Below are 17,697 nucleotides of genomic sequence, written 5' to 3'. Positions count from 1 at the left end.
TGCTAGGAACTTTTTCCTCATATAGTAAAGTATTTTGATAGAAAATCTAGCATAGGGCCGTTACTAGAGCCAGAATTAAAAATGAATAGCCAAGTAAAACCCCATATTTGAAGCAAGTCCAACGTTTCATCAGATATGTAACATCCTTAATAGCTGTTAATCCTATATGTTAATATTATTCACATTGTAAACCTTAAGTCCTCCTCAGACATTTGTGTTCTCATGCTCTTTTACTTGAGATTAGAACCACTTTTAAAGAAGTTATATTGTCACTAGGCAATATCCACTCCTTTATTTTCGTTTGCTCAAAAAACTTTTCATACACGTTTCACTTGTGTTAAGAGCTCTCTAAAGCAACTCAAGTTAGATACATCCCAAATAAGGAGTTTTTATTTAAAAATAAGTTTTCAAAAGTAAAATTTAATCTCTAGAAAGCATTAAATTCCACTTTGTAAGTTGTCTCCTGCTTAAGAACTTGGAGCAAGCTTCTGTTTCCTCTCCATATCAAGTCTAAACTCCTTATTTGACGCATCATATTTTTTGATTAATCTTAGTCTTGTTTTATTTTAAACGTCATATAAACGTGTTTGTGTCCAGTTGCTTACACTCACTGTACTGTCTGTGAGAGTCATCCATGTTATGCCATGTATCAATAGTTCATTCTTTTTTATTGCAGACTAGTATTCCACTGTATGAATTTACCATAATTTATTTATTCATTCCTTTTTGGAGACTTTGGGGTTGTATCAGTTTTGGCCATTGTGAATAAAGCTGCTTTGAATATTCGTTTGTAAGTCTTTTTGCAGATATTTGGATGAATATCTAGCAATGGAGCCGCTGAGTGTATAGTTTACTTTATGGAAAACTGCCAAACCTTTTCCCAAAGTGGATGTACTTTACATTCCCTCTAGTAAAGTGTGAGAATTCTGGTTGCTCCATATATAGCATTGTTGGTCTTTTCAATTTTAGCCATTTTAGAGGGTGTGAAGTGACATCTCATTGTAGTATTAACTTGGATTTCCCTGATGACAAATGTTGGCAAAAGCACTTTTTTATGTGCTTATTGGCCATTGCAAATCTTCCTTTGTGAAGTGTTTGTTTTCACTTCCTTTGTGAAGTGTTTGTTCAAGGCTTTTGCTCATTTTTTTAAAATTTGGGTTATTTTTATTATCAATTTTTTTTTAAGAGTCTAGATACCGGTCCTATGTCACTGCTAATTGCATCATCCAGATCATCTTTTGAGTTGGTTTCTGTTGCCTGCATTTTTTTTGAGAATGGGTCACATTTTCCTTTTTCTTACTATACTTAGTGATTTGTTATTGAATACTGGATATTATGACTAATACATTGTAGAGACTCTGAATTCTGTTATATTCCTCTGAAATGTGATTTTTATTCTAGCAGATGGCTTGGCTCAACTCATACTCCAAACTCTTGTCTCCCTTATGCTGGGCAGCAGCTGAAATCTCTGCTCATTCTTTTCAGCTTCCAGTTGCTGCTTTAGTGCTTTATTTGTCTCTCCCATGTATGTGTAGTTTAGCAGAAAGCGAAAACTTTGGGTGGATTTTATAGGCATGTTTTAGGCTTTACTCCTTCTGCCTTTCCCTCTCAAGTCTCTCCCCTAATTTTCTGGTTACTCTGCCAGTCCTGAACTCTGTCCTCTGATACCTCAAGCCAGTAAGGTGAGGCTGTGCAAGCTGTTCGTGGATTAAGGAGTGCAAAAGGCCACCAACTCCCAAATCTCACCAGTTGCAGTTTCTGCCTGATTTTGGTCAGTCTCTAGTGCCTTCAAATAATGAATATTTAGTATTTTTTCCAGAATTTATTATTATATTTGTGGCAGGATTACTCTAACCAAACTATTCTGCTAGCACTGGAAGTTGGAAGCCCACTGAATCTGTTTTAGTATATTAGTTGCATTTAGGACAGACTAAAGATTACATGAGTTTTATAGAAGTGTGGTATTGTGAAAAGCTAGCTCTGGTGATAGCTTTACTGGCTGTAACCAGCTAATACAATTCTGTTCTCTCAAATAACCAAGTGTGATTTGTGTGCTCTATGGACTAATCACAGGTCAGTATTCCCCTATGGTCTTTGACCTCCTCTTTTCACCAAGTTATAAGGATTCAGATTAAAAATAATTTAATTTGAACCGAAATGAAACTAAGAGAAATCTATTTTGGAGAGAAAATATGCTGCTAAAAATCACACAGTGCAGTCCAAATGAAAACAAATTAAATATTTTTATCCGTCTGTTTTAATAGCACAAATATGCAAGATTTACAATTTGCTAGTTACTCTTTTTTTTTTTTTTTAAGCAGTTGCAATAAAGCACAATCATTTTTACTGTCGCCTTTGATTGATCCATAGTCAAATCCACTACGAAACATCCCTTAATCTAAATAGAAGCGAGGGCTTTCCTGGTGGCGCAGTGGTTAAGAATCTGCCTGCCAGTGCAGGGGATATGGGTTCAAGCCCTGGTCTGGGAAGATCCCACATGCTGCGTAGCAACTAAGCCCCTGTGCCACAACTACTGAGCCCATGTGCCACAACTACTGAAGCCCGCGCACCTAGAGCCCCTGCTCCATAACAAGAGAAGCCACCTTAATGAGAGGCTGCGCACTGCAACGAAGAGTATCCCCCGCTCGCTGCAACTAAAAAGAAAGCCCACGCACAGCAAGGAAGACCCAACGCAGCCAAAAATAAATAAATAAATTTATAAAACAAACAAACAAAAAAACATAGAAGCGAGTTTAGATTAGTCCTTTGGCTTTTGTTGCTCTTTTGTCAGTGATATTGTTGGTGTCATGGAGCTGCTGCTATTAGGCACCAGCAGAGGGAGTCCATATCATATTCTGTAGACTCCTAGACTCTCAGTGAAAATTTAAAATTCTTATTTATTTGGATCTATTGCATTTTACTCTCTATATTATTTCTGTACTGTTTATGTGTATTGGAACTACTTATTGTGGAGATTGAATACCAAGTTCCATAATTATCTTATAACTGAAAGAACAATGACTTTTAAGAAATCTTCATCTGTGTGTTGTAATTTATTAATGTCTCTGGCGTAGGGGACAGGCCCTCTTTCAGATCTAGCAGCCTATCATACTGTAATAGTAATCTGAACTGCTAAATTTCACAAGCTCTTGGCAGACAGTTACTGAAGTCTCATACTCTTAGCATCCATCACAGTGTGGAACATTCAGTAGGTTCATAATAATTATTTGATTGATAAGAAGTAACATTTTGAGAATTTAATATGTAGAGGCAGATTGTTAAACTGGAATTTGGCCAAGGTACCATTCCTATGTAAAGAGGCTCTCATCATTGGTAAATATCAAGATCCTGTGATTATGTGCTGGCAGTTGGGAGATTGGTCTAACCTGATTTCAGATGCACAGAGAAACCTGGTGAAAAACTGAGTAAAGAATGTGAATTCTTGGGACTTCCCTGGTGGCGCAATGGTTAAGAATCCGCCTGCCAGTGCAGGGGACATGGGTTTGACCCTGGTCGGGGAAGATCCCACATGCTGCAGAGCAACTAAGCCCGTGCACCACAACTACTAAGCCTGAGCTGTAGAGCCTGCGAGCCACAACTGCTGAGCCCGTGTGCCACAACTACTGAGCCCATGTGCCACAACTACTGAAGCCTGCGCACCTAGAGCCTGTGCTTCGCAACAAGAGAACCCCCTGCTCGATGCAACTAGAGAAAGCCTGCGCGCAGCAACGAAGACCAAATGCAGCCATAAATAAATAAATAATTAAAAAAAAATAGCGATTGCCCTCAAAAAAAAAAAGAATGTGAATTCTTTTGATTCTTTTATAGTTATCTCAAAATGCTTAGAGTAATAACTATAAGCCCTGCAGATCAAGTGGTGGGAACTATTGATTTGGGGCCAGTTTGGATGCTCTTAGCTGTGATTTTAGGGCTCTGTGTAAGAATGGAACATAGCTCCTGGGAGGTGTCTTGCTTGACCTCAGACCCAAGTACAAGTTTCACCTAAACCACCTATGGTCCAGAAGGAAAGCAGATTTACCCTTCAGGCTTGTACTAAGGTATGCTACCTCTCAATTAAGAATTTACCCTAGTGATGCATAAAAATCATCTCAAAATTCTTGCATCTGTACATTTTTAAAGATGAAAGTGGACACAAAGACACAATTTGGAGTTCGTTTTTTAAAGCTAGATTTCTTTTTGTCTCATTTTTCACTGCCAAGGCGAAGAGTGTACCGTAATTTTCTGATGCTAGGATTGATCTGTAGGCCCAGGTTCAAATAGGAATGAAACTGAGTTGAGGCAGAATATGACATAAACTAGCATGAGATTGTTTGTATAGTAGAAGAGAGCTTGTGATCCCCAGGTCCATTCAGACTGGCCTGGGAGGCCTGTCATGTGAGTGTAACCTAGAAAGCTGTGCTAATCAATTGTACCCTGTGTAATGAAAAACAGTTTACTGACAGAGAATTGTCAGAATGGGGCTGACAAGAATCTAGTGAGGTTGACAATCTAAATGATAGAGAATACTAGGTAATAATAGCTAGTATTTATTAAGCAACTACCACGTGGCAGGCAGTGTGCTAGGTATTTTATTTTTATTTTCTATATTTCATATAACCACCCTTCAAAGTTGTCACTGTTATGTCCATCAGTCCTGCATAGTGAGGTAATTTTCCCAGTATTAAATAGTAACTGGTAATACTGAGATGAGAACCCAAATTGAATCTGTGTCCAAGTCCCCTGTTCATTGTTTTCCCATACTGCACTTTAGCTGGAGGGTTTGAACATTCTAATTATAGTATCTAAAAAAAAATTGGGAGCTCTAGACTAGGGGCAAAAGACCTCATCTTAATTTTTGTATCTCTTCTCCATCTGTTATTGAGCAGAAAATCCTTACAGGGAAATGGGCCTGTGAGTTTATCTGTAAGAGGAAAAGAAAAATGAGTGAGGAGGAAAGGGTGATTCAAGCAGAAGAGATTTCATCATCTTATTTAGCTAGTGCTGAAGACAAGAAACCTCAGTGGATAGAAAAAGTGGCGGTAGCTTAAAAGGGGTAAGTCCTTGGGGTCTGAGTGAGAGAGAACTTGAACACAGGGAGATCACCTGAGCAGACATTAGGGCTTATTCCTTTCCTTGATCTGTATTTTCAGTAAATTCCAAAGGTGGCTAAGAGTTGAATAATTTTTTAATCCTGCAAGTTACAGGAAGTGTTTGCCATTAACTAGATAGCTAGAAGACTAGTTACTGATACTAATTACTTCATGTTAATAATGTTGTTGTATTTTTTATTCTGCTAAGACTTAGACATCAGGCAGTCTCCCCTGAATAAGTTTGAGTTTTAACCACTGAATACATTTTATATATCATTAAGGAGTTTGGTAGGCAGAATAGTATTCTCCCCACATCCCTCCAAAAAATGCCGACGTCATAATCCCCAGAATCTGTGACTTTGTTACCTTACATAGCAAAAGGAGTTTTGCTCACGTGATTAAGGTTAAGGACCTTGAGATGGGAAGATTATCCTGGATTATCCAGGTGGGCCCATTTTAATCACATGAGTCTTTATTTTTTATTTAAAAAAAATTTTTAAACAACTTTATTGAGATATAATTTACATGCTATAAGATTCACCTGTATTAAGATTACACTTCAGGAATCTTTAGTACCTTTGTAAAGCATGTAACTTTCACCAATATCTAATTTTATAACATTTCCATTAACCCAGAAAGAAAACTCATGCCTGTTTGCAGTCACTTCCCATTCTTACAGGCCTGGGCAACCGCTAATGTACTTTTTGTCTCTATAAATTTGCCTCTTTTGGACACCTTTCATATAAATGGACTCTTACAGTATATGGTCTCTTGTGTCTGGTTTCACTTAGCATGTTTTTGAGGTTCATCTGTGTAGTAGCATGTATTAGTAATTCTTTTTTGTTGTTGTTGTTAAACAACAGAAATTTATTTTCTCACAATTCTGAGATCAAGTTGTCAGCAGAGTTGATTTCTCCTGAAGCCTCTCTCCTTGGCTTGTAGATGGCCTGTGTCTTTTCTCCCTGTGTCTTCACATGGTCTTTCTTTTCTCTGTGTGTGCATGTCCTGATCTCCTCTTCTTATAAGGACACGAGTCATATTGGCTTAGGGCCCACTCCCAATGACCTCATTCAACCTTAATTGCCTCTTTAAAAACTCTGTATCCAAATACAGTCACATTCTGAGGTACTAGGGCTTAGGACTTCAATCTATGTGTTTTGCAAGGATACAATTTAACCTATAACACTCCACCCTCTCAGCCTCCAAAATTCAAGTCCTCACATGTGAAATATATTTGCCCCATTCCAACAGCCACAAAAGTCTTAACCCATTCCAGCATCAACTCTAAGTCTAAAATTTCATCTAAATAGCATCTAAATCAGATATGAGTGAGACTAGAGGTATGATTCATCCTGAGGCAAAATTCCTCTCCAATAGTGAACCTATGAAACCAAACAAGTTACCTGCTTCCAAAACACAATAGTGGGACAGGTATAGGATAGACATTCCCCTTCCAAAAGGAAGAAATTGGAAAGAAGAAGCCTTGACAGGTCCTAAGCAAGTCCAAAACCTAGCAGGGCAAATTCCATTAGATTTTTAATTTATTCAAAGTTTTAGTTTATTATATCAACATCAGTACTAGAACTCACATCTTTTACTCTCCAGTCTGCAACATTTCTACAGCACACATTTGTGTGCTGACATTATTTGTATGACAATATATGTGGCTGGGCTTCCCTGGTGGCGCAGTGGTTGAGAATCTGCCTGCCAGTGCAGGGGACACGGGTTCGACCCCTGGTCTGGGAAGATCCCACATGCCGCGGAGCAACTGGGCCCGTGAGCCACAATTACTGAGCCTGCGCGTCTGGAGCCTGTGCTCTGCAACAAAAGAAGCCGCGATAGTGAGAGGCCCGCGCACCGCGATGAAGAGTGGCCCCCGCTTGCCACAACTAGAGAAAGCCCTCGCACAGAAATGAAGACCCAACACAGCCATAAATAAATAAAAATAAATGAATTTAAAAAAGAGAGCTGAGAAGCAAGAAATGTTTAAAAAAATATATATATATATATATATGTGGCTAATTTTTTTTATTTTTATTTTTTTTTTAAAGCTCCCTAGACTCTCATCAACTTGCAGGCCTCTTTATCCCTTTCATCCTTCCTCTCTTTTTTTTTTTTTTAATTTTTATTTATTTATTTATATTTATTTATGGCTGTGTTTGGTCCTCGTTTCTGTGCGAGGGCCTTCCCCAGTTGTGGCAAGTGGGGGCCACTCTTCATCGCAGTGCGCGGGCCTCTCACTATCGCGGCCTCTCCCGCTGCGGAGCACATGCTCCAGACGCGCAGGCTCAGCAATTGTGGCCCACGGGCCCAGCTGCTCCGTGGCATGTGGGATCTTCCGGGACCAGGGCCCGAACCCATGTCCCCTGCACTGGCAGGCGGACTCTTAACCACTGCGCCACCAGGGAAGCCCCTATGTTGCTAATTTTAAGAAACTACTGTGGAAAATTCCATTAGATTTTAAGGCTCGAGAGTGAAATCCTCTTTGGCTCAATTTTCTGTCTAACAAGGGTGGTGGCTCTGCCTTCTCCTTCCTGAATTTTGTCCCCAAACCCTCTGGAACCAATGAGGAAACAGTCCTGCTGCCTGGGCCTGTGCTCTCTCTGGACCCATGGTGGCAGTAGCAGCCCTGCTGACCCCTGACCCACCTTCAGAGTCATTCCTCCCTGTACTCGAAGGATGACGCATGTTTGCATCCAGACATGTCTAACATCTAACTTCCTGCTTGTAGAACCCCAGAAGTCCGACAGCCTTCCTTCATTTCATCCCACCTCTGTTCTCTTCAGTCCAAGCTGGCAGTGCTTCTGCTGAGATGGTTGATTGGATCCATGTGACACACCCATAATCTCTTTAGTAAAGACTGTCCAGCCATGTCTTTGGTGTTCTCTCCTGAACACACTTTCTCATTTTTTGCAATATGAATAAGCTGAGAATTTTCGGTCTTCAAGTTCTGGTTCCTTTTTGCATAATAATTTCTTTTTCAGTTGTCTCCCTCTCACACTTTACTATAAGCAGCAAGGAGAAACCACGTCACACCTTCAACATTTTGCTTAGAAATATCCTCAGTTAAATATCCAAGTTCATTACTGACAGCTTTTACTTTCCACAAAACACTAGAACACAATTTGGTCAAGTTCCCTGCCACTTTGTAACAAGGACTGCTTTTCCTCCAGTTTCCAGTAACATATTCCTCATATCCATCTGAGACTTCCCCAGAAGCACCTTTAACATTCATATTTGTGTCAACATTCTGTTCATGATGAAATATATATAAACAGATATATATATATATATATATATATATGCAGATATAGTGATAGAAGCTTTCTGTACAGTTCTCTCTTTCTGAGCTCTCAGAAAAATCACCTTGAATGACCGTATTTAGTCTCTTCCAGACAATCTAGGCTTTTCTTTTTTTTTTTTTGTGAACATGTAGTATTTATTTTTTTATTTTTTAACATCTTTATTGGAGTATAATTGCTTTACAATGGTGTGTTAGTTTCTGTTGTATAACAAAGTGAATCAGCTATACGTATACATATATCCCCATATCCTCTCCCTCTTGCATCTCCCACCCTCCCACCCTCCCTATCCTACCCCTCTAGGTGGACACAGAGTACCAAGCTGATCTCCCTGTGCTATGCAGCTGCTTCCCACTAGCTATCTGTTTTACATTTGGTAGTGTATGTACGTTCATACCACTCGCTCACTTCATCCCAGCTTACCCTTCCCCCTCCCCATGTCCTCAAGTCAATTCTCTAAGTCTTTGTCTTTATCCCAATCCTGCCCCTAGGTTCTTCAGAACCTTTTTTCTTTCTTTAGATTCCATATATATGTGTTAGCATACAGTATTTTTGTCTTTCTGACTTAACTTCACTCTGTATGACAGACTCTAGGTCCGTCCACCTCACTACAGATGACTCAATTTCGTTTCTTTTTATGGCCGAGTAATATTCCATTGTGTGTATGTGCCACATCATCTTTATCCATTCCTCTGGCCATGGACACTTAGGTTGCTTTCGTGTCCTACCTATTGTAAATAGAGCTGCAGTGAACGTTGTGGTACATGACTCTTTTAGAATTATGGTTTTCTCAGGGTATATGCCCAGTAATGGGATTGCTGGGTTGTATGGTAGTTCTATTTTTAGTTTTTTAAGGAACCTCCATACTGTTCTCCATAGTGGCTGTATCAGTTTACATTCCCACCAACAGTGCAAGAGGGTTCCCTTTTCTCCACACCCTCTCCAGCATTTATTGTTTGTAGATTTTTTGATGATGGCCATTCTGACTGGTGTGAGGTGATACCTCATTGTAGTTTTGATTTGCATTTCTCTAATGATCAGTGATGTTGAGCATCCTTTCATGTGTTTGTTGGCAATCTGTATATCTGCTTTGGAGAAATGTCTATTTAGGTTTTCTGCCCATTTTTGGATTGGGTTGTTTGTTTTTTTGATATTGAGCTGCATGAGCTGCTTGTATATTTTGGAGATTAATCCTTTGTCAGTTGCTTCATTTGCAAATATTTTCTCCCATTCTGAGGGTTTTTTGTCTTGTTTATGTTTTCCTTTGCTGTGCAAAAGCTTTTAAGTTTCATTAGGTCCCATTTGTTTATTTTTCTTTTTATTTGCATTTCTCTAGGAGATGGGTCAAATAGGATCTTGCTGTGATTTATGTCATAGAGTGTTCTGCCTGTTTTCCTCTAAGAGTTTGATAATGTCTGGCCTTACATTTAGGTCTTTAATCCATTCTGAGTTTATTTTTGTGTATGGTGTTAGGGAGTGTTCTAATTTCATTCTTTTACATGTAGCTATCCAGTTTTCCCAGCACCACTTATTGAAGAGGCTGTCGTTTCTCCATTGTATATTCTTGCCTCCTTTAAAAAAGATAAGGCGACCATATGTGCGTGGGTTTATCTCTGGGCTTTCTGTCCTGTTTCATTGATCTATATTTCTGTTTTTGTGCCAGTACCATAGTGTCTTGATTACTGTAGCTTTGTAGTATGTTTTGAAGTCCAGGAGCGTGATTCCTCCAGGTCTGCTTTTCTTTCTCAAGATTGCTTTGGCTATTCAGGGTCTTTTGTATTTCCATACAAATTGTGAATTTTTTTTGTTCTAGTTCTGTGAAAAATGCCATTGGTTGTTTGATAGGGAATGCACTGAATCTGTAGATTGCTTTGGGTAGTATAGTCATTTTCACAGTGTTGATTCTTCCAATCCAAGAACATGGTATATCTCTCCATCTGTTTGTATCATCTTTAACTTCTTTCATCAGTGTCTTATAGTTTTCTGCATACAGGTCTTTTGACTCCTTAGGTAGGTTTATTCCTAGGTATTTTATTCTTTTTGTTGCAATGGTAAATGGGAGTGTTTCCTTAATTTCTCTTTCAGATTTTTCATCATTAGTGTATAGGAATGCAAGAGATTTGTATGCATTAATTTTGTATCCTGCTACTTTACTAAATTCATTGATTAGTCCTGGTAGTTTTCTGGTAGCATCTTTAGGATTCTCTATGTATAGTATCATGTTGTCTGCAAACAGTGACAGTTTTATTCTTCTTTTCTGATTTGGAGTCCTTCTATTTCTTTTTCTTCTCTGATTGCTGTGGCTAAAACTTCCAAAACTATGTTGAATAATAGTGGTGAGAGTGGGCAATGTTGTCTTGTTCCTGATCTTAGTGGAAATGGTTTCAGTTTTTCACCATTGAGAATGATGTTGGCTGTGGGTTTGTCATATATGGCCTTTATTATGTTGAGGTTTTGGAGGGTTTTTATCGTAAATGGGTGTTGAATTTTGTTGAAAGCTTTTTCTGCATCTATTGAGACGATCATATGTTTTTTATCCTTCAATTTGTTAATATGGTTTATCACAATGATTGATTTGCGTATATTGAAGAATCCTTGCATTCCTGGGATAAACCTCACTTGATCATGGTGTATAATCCTTTTAACGTGCTGTTGGATTCTGTTTGCTAGTAGTTTGTTGAGGATTTTTGCATCTATGTTTATCCGTGATATTGGCCTGTAGTTGTCTTTTTTTGTGACATCTTTGCTGGTTTTGGTATCAGGGTGATGGTGGCCTCATAGAATGAGTTTGGGAGTGTTCCTCCCTCTGCTATATTTTGGAAGGGTTTGAGAAGGATAGGTGTTAGCTCTTCCCTAAATGTTTGATAGAATTTGCCTGGGAAGCCCTCTAGTCCTGAGCTTTTGTTTGTTGGAAGATTTTTTTCTTTCAATTTATTATTTTTGGCTGCATTGGGTCTTCGCTGCGGCATGTGGGCTTTCTCTAGTTGTGGCAAGTGGGGGCTACTGTTCATTGCGGTGCGTGGGCTTCTCATTGTGGTGGCTTTTCTTGTTGCGGAGCAGGGCTCTAGGCGTGTGGACTCAGTAGTTGCGGCTTGTGGGCTCTAGAGCACAGGCTCAGTAGTTGTGGTGCACAGGCTTAGTTGCTCCGTGGCATGTGAGATCTTCCTGGACCAGGGATCGAACCCATGTCTCCTGCATTGCCGGGCGGATTCTTAATCACTGTGCCACCAGGGAAGTCCCTGTTGGAAGATTTTTAATCACAGTTTCAATTTCAGTGCTTGTGACTGCTCTGTTTATATTTTCTATTTCTTCCTGGTCCAGTCTTGGGAGGTTGTGCTTTTCTAAGAATTTGTCCATTTCTTCCAGGTTGTCCATTTTATTGGCATATAGTTGCTTGTAATAATCTCTCATGATCCTTTGTATTTCTGCAGTGTCAGTTGTTACTTCTCCTTTTTCATTTCTAATTCTACTGATTTGAGTCTTCTCCCTTTTATTCTTTTTTTTAAAAAATTATTTATTTATTTATGGCTGTGTTGGGTCTTCGTTTCTGTGTGAGGGCTTTGTCCAGTTGCGGCAAGCGGGGCCACTCTTCATCGCGGTGCGCGGGCCTCTCACTATCACGGACTCTCTTGTTGCGGAGCACAGGCTCCAGACACGCAGGCTCAGTAATTGTGGCTCACGGGCCTAGTTGCTCCGCGGCATGTGGGATCTTCCCAGACCAGGGCTCGAACCCGTGTCTCCTGCATTGGCAGGCAGATTCTCAACCACTGCGCCACCAGGGAAGCCCTCCCTTTTATTCTTGATGAGTCTGGCTAATGTTTTATTATTTTTGTTTATCTTCTCAAAGAACCAGCTTTTAGTTTTATTGATCTTTGCTATTTTGCTATTTATTGATCTTTGCTATTTTTTTATTGATCTTTGCTTCATTTCTTTTTCATTTATTTCTGATCTGGTCTTTATGATTTCTTTACTTCTGCTAACTTTGGGTTTTTTTAAATTCTTTTTTCTCTAATTGCTTTAGGTGTAAGGTTAGATTGTTTATTTGAGATTTTTCTTGTTTCTTGAGGTAGGATTGTATTGCTATAAACTTCCCTCTTAGAACTGCTTTTGCTGCATCCCATAGGTTTTGGGTCGTCGTGTATTCATTGTCATTTTTTCTAGGTACTTTTTGATTTCCTCTTTGATTTCTTCAGTGATCTTGGCTATTTAGTAGTGTATTGTTTAGCCTCCATGTGTTTGTATTTTTTACAGATTTTTTTCCTGTAATTGACATCTAGTCTCATAGTGTTGTGGTCAGAAAAGATACTTGATACAATTTCAGTTTTCTTAAATTTACCAAGGCTTGATCTGTGACCCAAGATATGATCTATCCTGGAGAATGTTCCATGAGCACTTGAGAAGAAAGTGTATTCTGTTGTTTTGGAATGGAATGTCCAAAATAATATAAATATCAATTAAGTCCATCTCATTTAATGTATCATTTAAAACTTGTGTTTCCTTATTTATTTTCATTTTGGATGATCTGTCCATTGGTGAAAGTAGGGTGTTAAAGTCCCCTACTATGATTGTGTTACTGTCTATTTCCCCTTTTATGGCTGTTAGTAGCATTTACCTTATGCATTGAGGTGCTCCTATGTTGGGTGCATAAATATTTACAATTGTTATATCTTCTTCTTGGATTGATCCCTTGATCGTTATGTAGCGTCCTTCAGTGTCTCTTGTAATAGTTTTATTTTAAAGTCTATTTTGTCTGATACGAGAATTGCTACTCCAGCTTTCTTTTGATTTCCATCTGCATGGAATAACTTTTTCCATCCCCGCACTTTCAGTCAGTATGTGTCCCTAGGTCTGAAGTGGGTCTCTTGTAGACAGCATATATACGGGTCTTGTTTTTGTATACATTCAGCCAGTCTGTGTCTTTTGGTTGGAGCATTTAATCTATTTACATTTAAGGTAGTTATTGATATGTACGTACCTGTTACCATTTTCTTAATTGTTTTGGGTTTATTATTGTAGGTCTTTTCCTTCTCTTGTGTTTCCTGCCTAGAGAAGTTCCTTTAGCATTTGTTGTAAAGCTGGTGTGGTGGTGTTGAATTCTCTTAGCTTTTGCTTGTCTGTGAAGGTTTTAATTTCTCTGTTGAATCTGAATGAGATCCTTGCTCGGTAGAGTAATCTTGGTTGTAAGTTTTCCCCTTTCATCACTTTAAATATGTCCTGCCACACCCTTCTGGCTTGCAGACTTTCTGCTGAAAGATCAGCTGTTAACCTTATGGAGATTCCCTTGTATGTTATTTGTTGCTTTTCTGTTGCTGCTTTTAATATTTTTTCTTTGTATTTAATTTTTGACTGTTTGATTAATATGTGTCTTGGCGTGCTTCTCCATTTATCCTGTACGGGACTCTTTGTGCTTCCTGGACTTGACTATTTCCTTTCCCATATTAGGGAAGTTTTCAACTATAATCTCTTCCAATATTTTCTCCGTCCCTTTCTTTTTCTCTTCTTCTTCTGGGACCCCTATAATTCGAATGTTGGTCCATTTAATGTTGTCCCAGAGGTCTCTGAGACTGTCCTCAATTCTTTTCATTCTTTTTTCTTTATTCTGCTCTGCAGCATTTTTTTCCCACTATTTTATTTTCCAGGTCACTAATCCATTCTTCTGCCTCAGTTATTCTGCTATTGATTCCTTGTAGAGAATTTTTAATTTCACTTATTGTGTTGTTCATCATTGTTTGTTTGCTCTTTAGTTCTTCTAGGTCTTTGTTAAATGTTTCTTGTATTTTCTCCATTCTATTTCCAAGATTTTGGATCATCTTTACTATCAATACTCTGAATTCTTTTTCAGGTAGATTGCCTATTTCCTCTTCATTTCTTTGGTCTGGTGGGTTTTTACCTTGCTCCTTCATCTGCTGTGTATTTCTCTGTCTTCTCATTTTGCTTAACTTACTTTGTTTGGGGTCTCCTTTTCTCAGGATGCAGGTTCGTAGTTCCCATTGTTTTTGGTGTCTGACCCCAGTGGGTGAGGTTGGTTCCGTGGGTTGTGTAGGCTTCCTGGTGGAGGGGACTGATGCCTGTGTTCTGGTGGATGAGGCTGGATCTTGTCTTTCTGGTGTGCAGGACCACGTCCGGTGGTGTATTTTGGGGTGTCTGTGACCTTATTATGATTTTAGGCAGCCTATCTGCTAATGGGTGGGGTCGTGTTCCTGTCTTGCTAGTTGTTTGGCATGGGATGTCCAGCACTAGAGCTTGCTGGTTGTTGAGTGGATCTGGGTCTTAGCATTGAGATGGAGATCTCTGGGAGAGCTCTCACCAATTGATATTACGTCGGCCGGGAGGTCTCTGGTGGCCCAGTGTCCTGAACTTGCTCTCCCACCTCAGAGGCTCAGGCCTGACACCCGGCCAGAGCAACAAGACCCTGTCAGCCACACAGCTCAGAAGAAAAGGGAGAAAAAAAAGAAAGAAAGAAAAATAATAATAAATAAAGTTACTAAAATAAAAAATAAAAATAATTCTTAAAATATAAAAAATTAAAAAAAAAAACAAAACGAGAGCAGCCAAACCAATAAATCCACCAGTGATAACAAGCGCTAAAAGCTATACTTAAAAGAACCAAAAGCGCATAGAGAGAGCCCTAATACAAATGGTAAAAGCAAACCTATACAGACAAAATCACACAAAGAAGCATACACATACACACTCACAAAAAGAAAAAGGAAAAATATATATATAAAAAGAAAAAAGAAAAAAAAAGAGAGCAACCAAATCAATAAACAAATCTACCAATGATAATAAGCTCTAAATACTAAACTAAGATAAACATAAAACCAGAAACAAATTAGATGCAGAAAGCAAACCCCAAGTCTGCAGTTGCTCCCAAAGTCCACCACATGAATTTTGGGATGATTCCTTGCCTATTTAGGTATTCCACAGATGCAGGGTACATCAAATTGATTGTGGAGATTTAATCCGCTGCTCCTGAGGCTGCTGGGAGAGATTTCCCTTTCTCTTCTGTGTTCTCACAGCTCCTGGGGTTCAGCTTTGGATTTGGCCCCACCTCTGCATGTACAGAGGGCATGTAGGTGACCCTCTTGCATCTGTTCTTCGCTCAGACAGGAGGGGCTTAAAGGAGCAGCTGATCAGGGGGCTCTGGCTCACTCAGGCCGGGGGGAGGGAGGGGTACGGAATGCGGGGCGAGCCTGTGGCGGCAGAGGCTGGCACGTTGTTGCAACAGCCTGAGGCGTGCAGTGTGTTCTCCTGGGGAAGTTGTCCCTGGATCACAGGACCCTGGCAGTGGTGGGCTGCACAGGCTCCCGGGAGGGAAGGTGTAGATAGTGACCTATGCTTGCACACAGGCTTCTTGGTGGCTGCAGCAGCAGCAGCCTTAGCGTCTCATGCCCGTCTCTGGGGTCCGCGCTGATAGCCGCGGCTCGTGCCCGTCTCTGGAGCTCGTTTAGGCAGTGCTCTGAACCCCCTCTCCTCGTGCACCCCGAAACAATAGTCTCTTGCCTCTTAGGCAGTTCCAGACTTTTTCCCAGACTCCCTCCCAGCCAGCTGTGGCACACTAGCCCCCTTCAGGCTGTGTTCACACAGCCAACCCATCCTCTCCCTGGGGATCTGACCGAAGCCCGAGCCTCAGCTCCCAGTCCCCACCCGCCCTGGCGGGTGAGCAGACAAGCCTCTCGGGCTGGTGAGTGCTGGTCGGCACCGATCCTCTGTGGGGGTATCTCTCCGCTTTGCCCTCTGCACCCCTGTTGCTGTGCTCTCCTCCGTGGCTCCAAAGTTTCTCCCCCGCCACCCCCCGTTTCTGCCCATGAAGGGTCTTCCTAGTGTTTGGAAACTTTTCCTCCTTCACAGCTCCCTCCCAGAGGTGCAGGTCCCATCCCTATTCTTTTGTCTCTGTTTTTTCTTTTTTCTTTTGCCCCACCCAGGTATGTGGGGAGTTTCTTGCCTTCTGGGAAGTCTGAGTTCTTCTGCCGGGGTTCAGTAGGTGTTCTGTAGGAATTGTTCCACGTGTAGATGTATTTTTGATGTATTTGTGGGGAGGAAGGTGATCTCCACGTCTTACTCCTCCACCATCTTGAAGGTCCCCCTCCCACATGAGTCTTTAAAAGCAAAGAACTTTTTCCTGGCTGTGGTCAGAGAGAAATGACCACAGAAGGGTCAGAGACATGCAGTATTGTTGGCTTTTAAGTTGGAGAAGGGGGACCACAAGCCAAGGAACTCAGGCACATCTATAAGATGGAAAAGGGAAGGAAACAGATTCTCTCCTAGAGCCTCCAGAAAGGAATGCAGCACTTGATTTTAGCCCAGTGAGACTACTGACCTATAGAACTGTAAGATAATAGATTTGTGTTGTTTTAAGCCATTAAGTTTGTGGTAATTTGTTACAGCAGCAGTACAAATAATATACCATTTAACTGTATGAGCCAAAAACCTCAGGACCATCCATGACACCTTCTTCCTCATTCTTGACTTCTTATTTATTCTATCACTGTCCTGTTGATTTAACTTCCTAAAAAGCTCTTGGGTCTGTTCATCTCTCTCCATTTCCCTGGCCACTAACAACTTCTGTCATCTCCACCTTGTTCTACTGTAATAGTCTCTTTTTCTCTTGTCTAGTGTATTCTCAACCTTGTAGCTACAGTGATCTTTCTAAAGGGGGAAGTGTTATTTTGTCCCCCACCCCTAATTAACCTAATTAATCTAACATTTCAGCTCCAGCATTACTTCTTGTGGGAGACTTCTCTGACACTGCTCCCCCTACTCCCAGTCTAGGTCAAGTTGATTCAACATTGATTCCTGTTGGTGGGAATGTAAATTGATACAGCCACTGGGGAGAACAGTATGGAGGCTCCTTAAAAAACTAAAAATAGAACTACCATATGACCCAGCAATCCCACTACTGGGCATATACCCTGAGAAAACCATAATTCAAAATAAGTCATGTACCACAATGTTCATTGCAGCACTATTCACAATAGCCAGGACATGGAAGAAACCTAAATGTCCATTGACAGATGAATGGATAAAGAAGATGTGGCACATATATACAGTGGAATATTACTCAGCCATAAAAAGGAACAAAACTGAGTTATTTATAGTGAGGTGGATGGACCTAGAGTCTGTCATACGGAGTGAAGTAAGTCAGAAAGAGAAAAACAAATACCGTATGCTAACGCATATATATGGAATATAGAAAAATGGTACTGATGAACCTAGTGGCAGGGCAGGAATAAAGACACAGATGTAGAGATCAGACTTGAGGATGGGGTGGGGAAGGGGAGGCTGGGATGAAGAGAGAGAATAGC

General features: G+C 40.3%; 2 protein-coding genes and 1 long non-coding RNA gene across 6 annotated transcripts in view; 2 read left to right on the top strand and 1 right to left on the bottom strand.

Annotated features, from left to right (window-relative positions):
• KIAA1958 overlaps positions 1-17,697 on the bottom strand; it is a 225,725-nt gene that overhangs the window by 10,671 nt on the left and 197,357 nt on the right. The gene's annotated exons all lie outside the window — the stretch shown is intronic.
• The window catches only part of INIP (INTS3 and NABP interacting protein), a 53,570-nt gene that overhangs the window by 2,710 nt on the left and 33,163 nt on the right, over positions 1-17,697 (top strand). The gene's annotated exons all lie outside the window — the stretch shown is intronic.
• Positions 3-14,898, top strand: LOC309634316. Of its 2 annotated transcripts, none has more exons than XR_014247973.1 (2): positions 3-2,073; positions 2,371-14,898. It is a non-coding gene; the product is annotated as an uncharacterized lncRNA (long non-coding RNA). The 2 variants fall into 2 exon arrangements; XR_014247974.1 differs by having other exon boundaries at positions 2,319-14,898.

The sequence above is a fragment of the Balaenoptera borealis genome, assembly GCF_965194805.1.
Source record: "Balaenoptera borealis genome assembly, chromosome: 8".
Lineage (NCBI taxonomy): Eukaryota > Metazoa > Chordata > Mammalia > Artiodactyla > Balaenopteridae > Balaenoptera > Balaenoptera borealis.
This window is presented reverse-complemented; position numbering and strand designations above follow the sequence as displayed.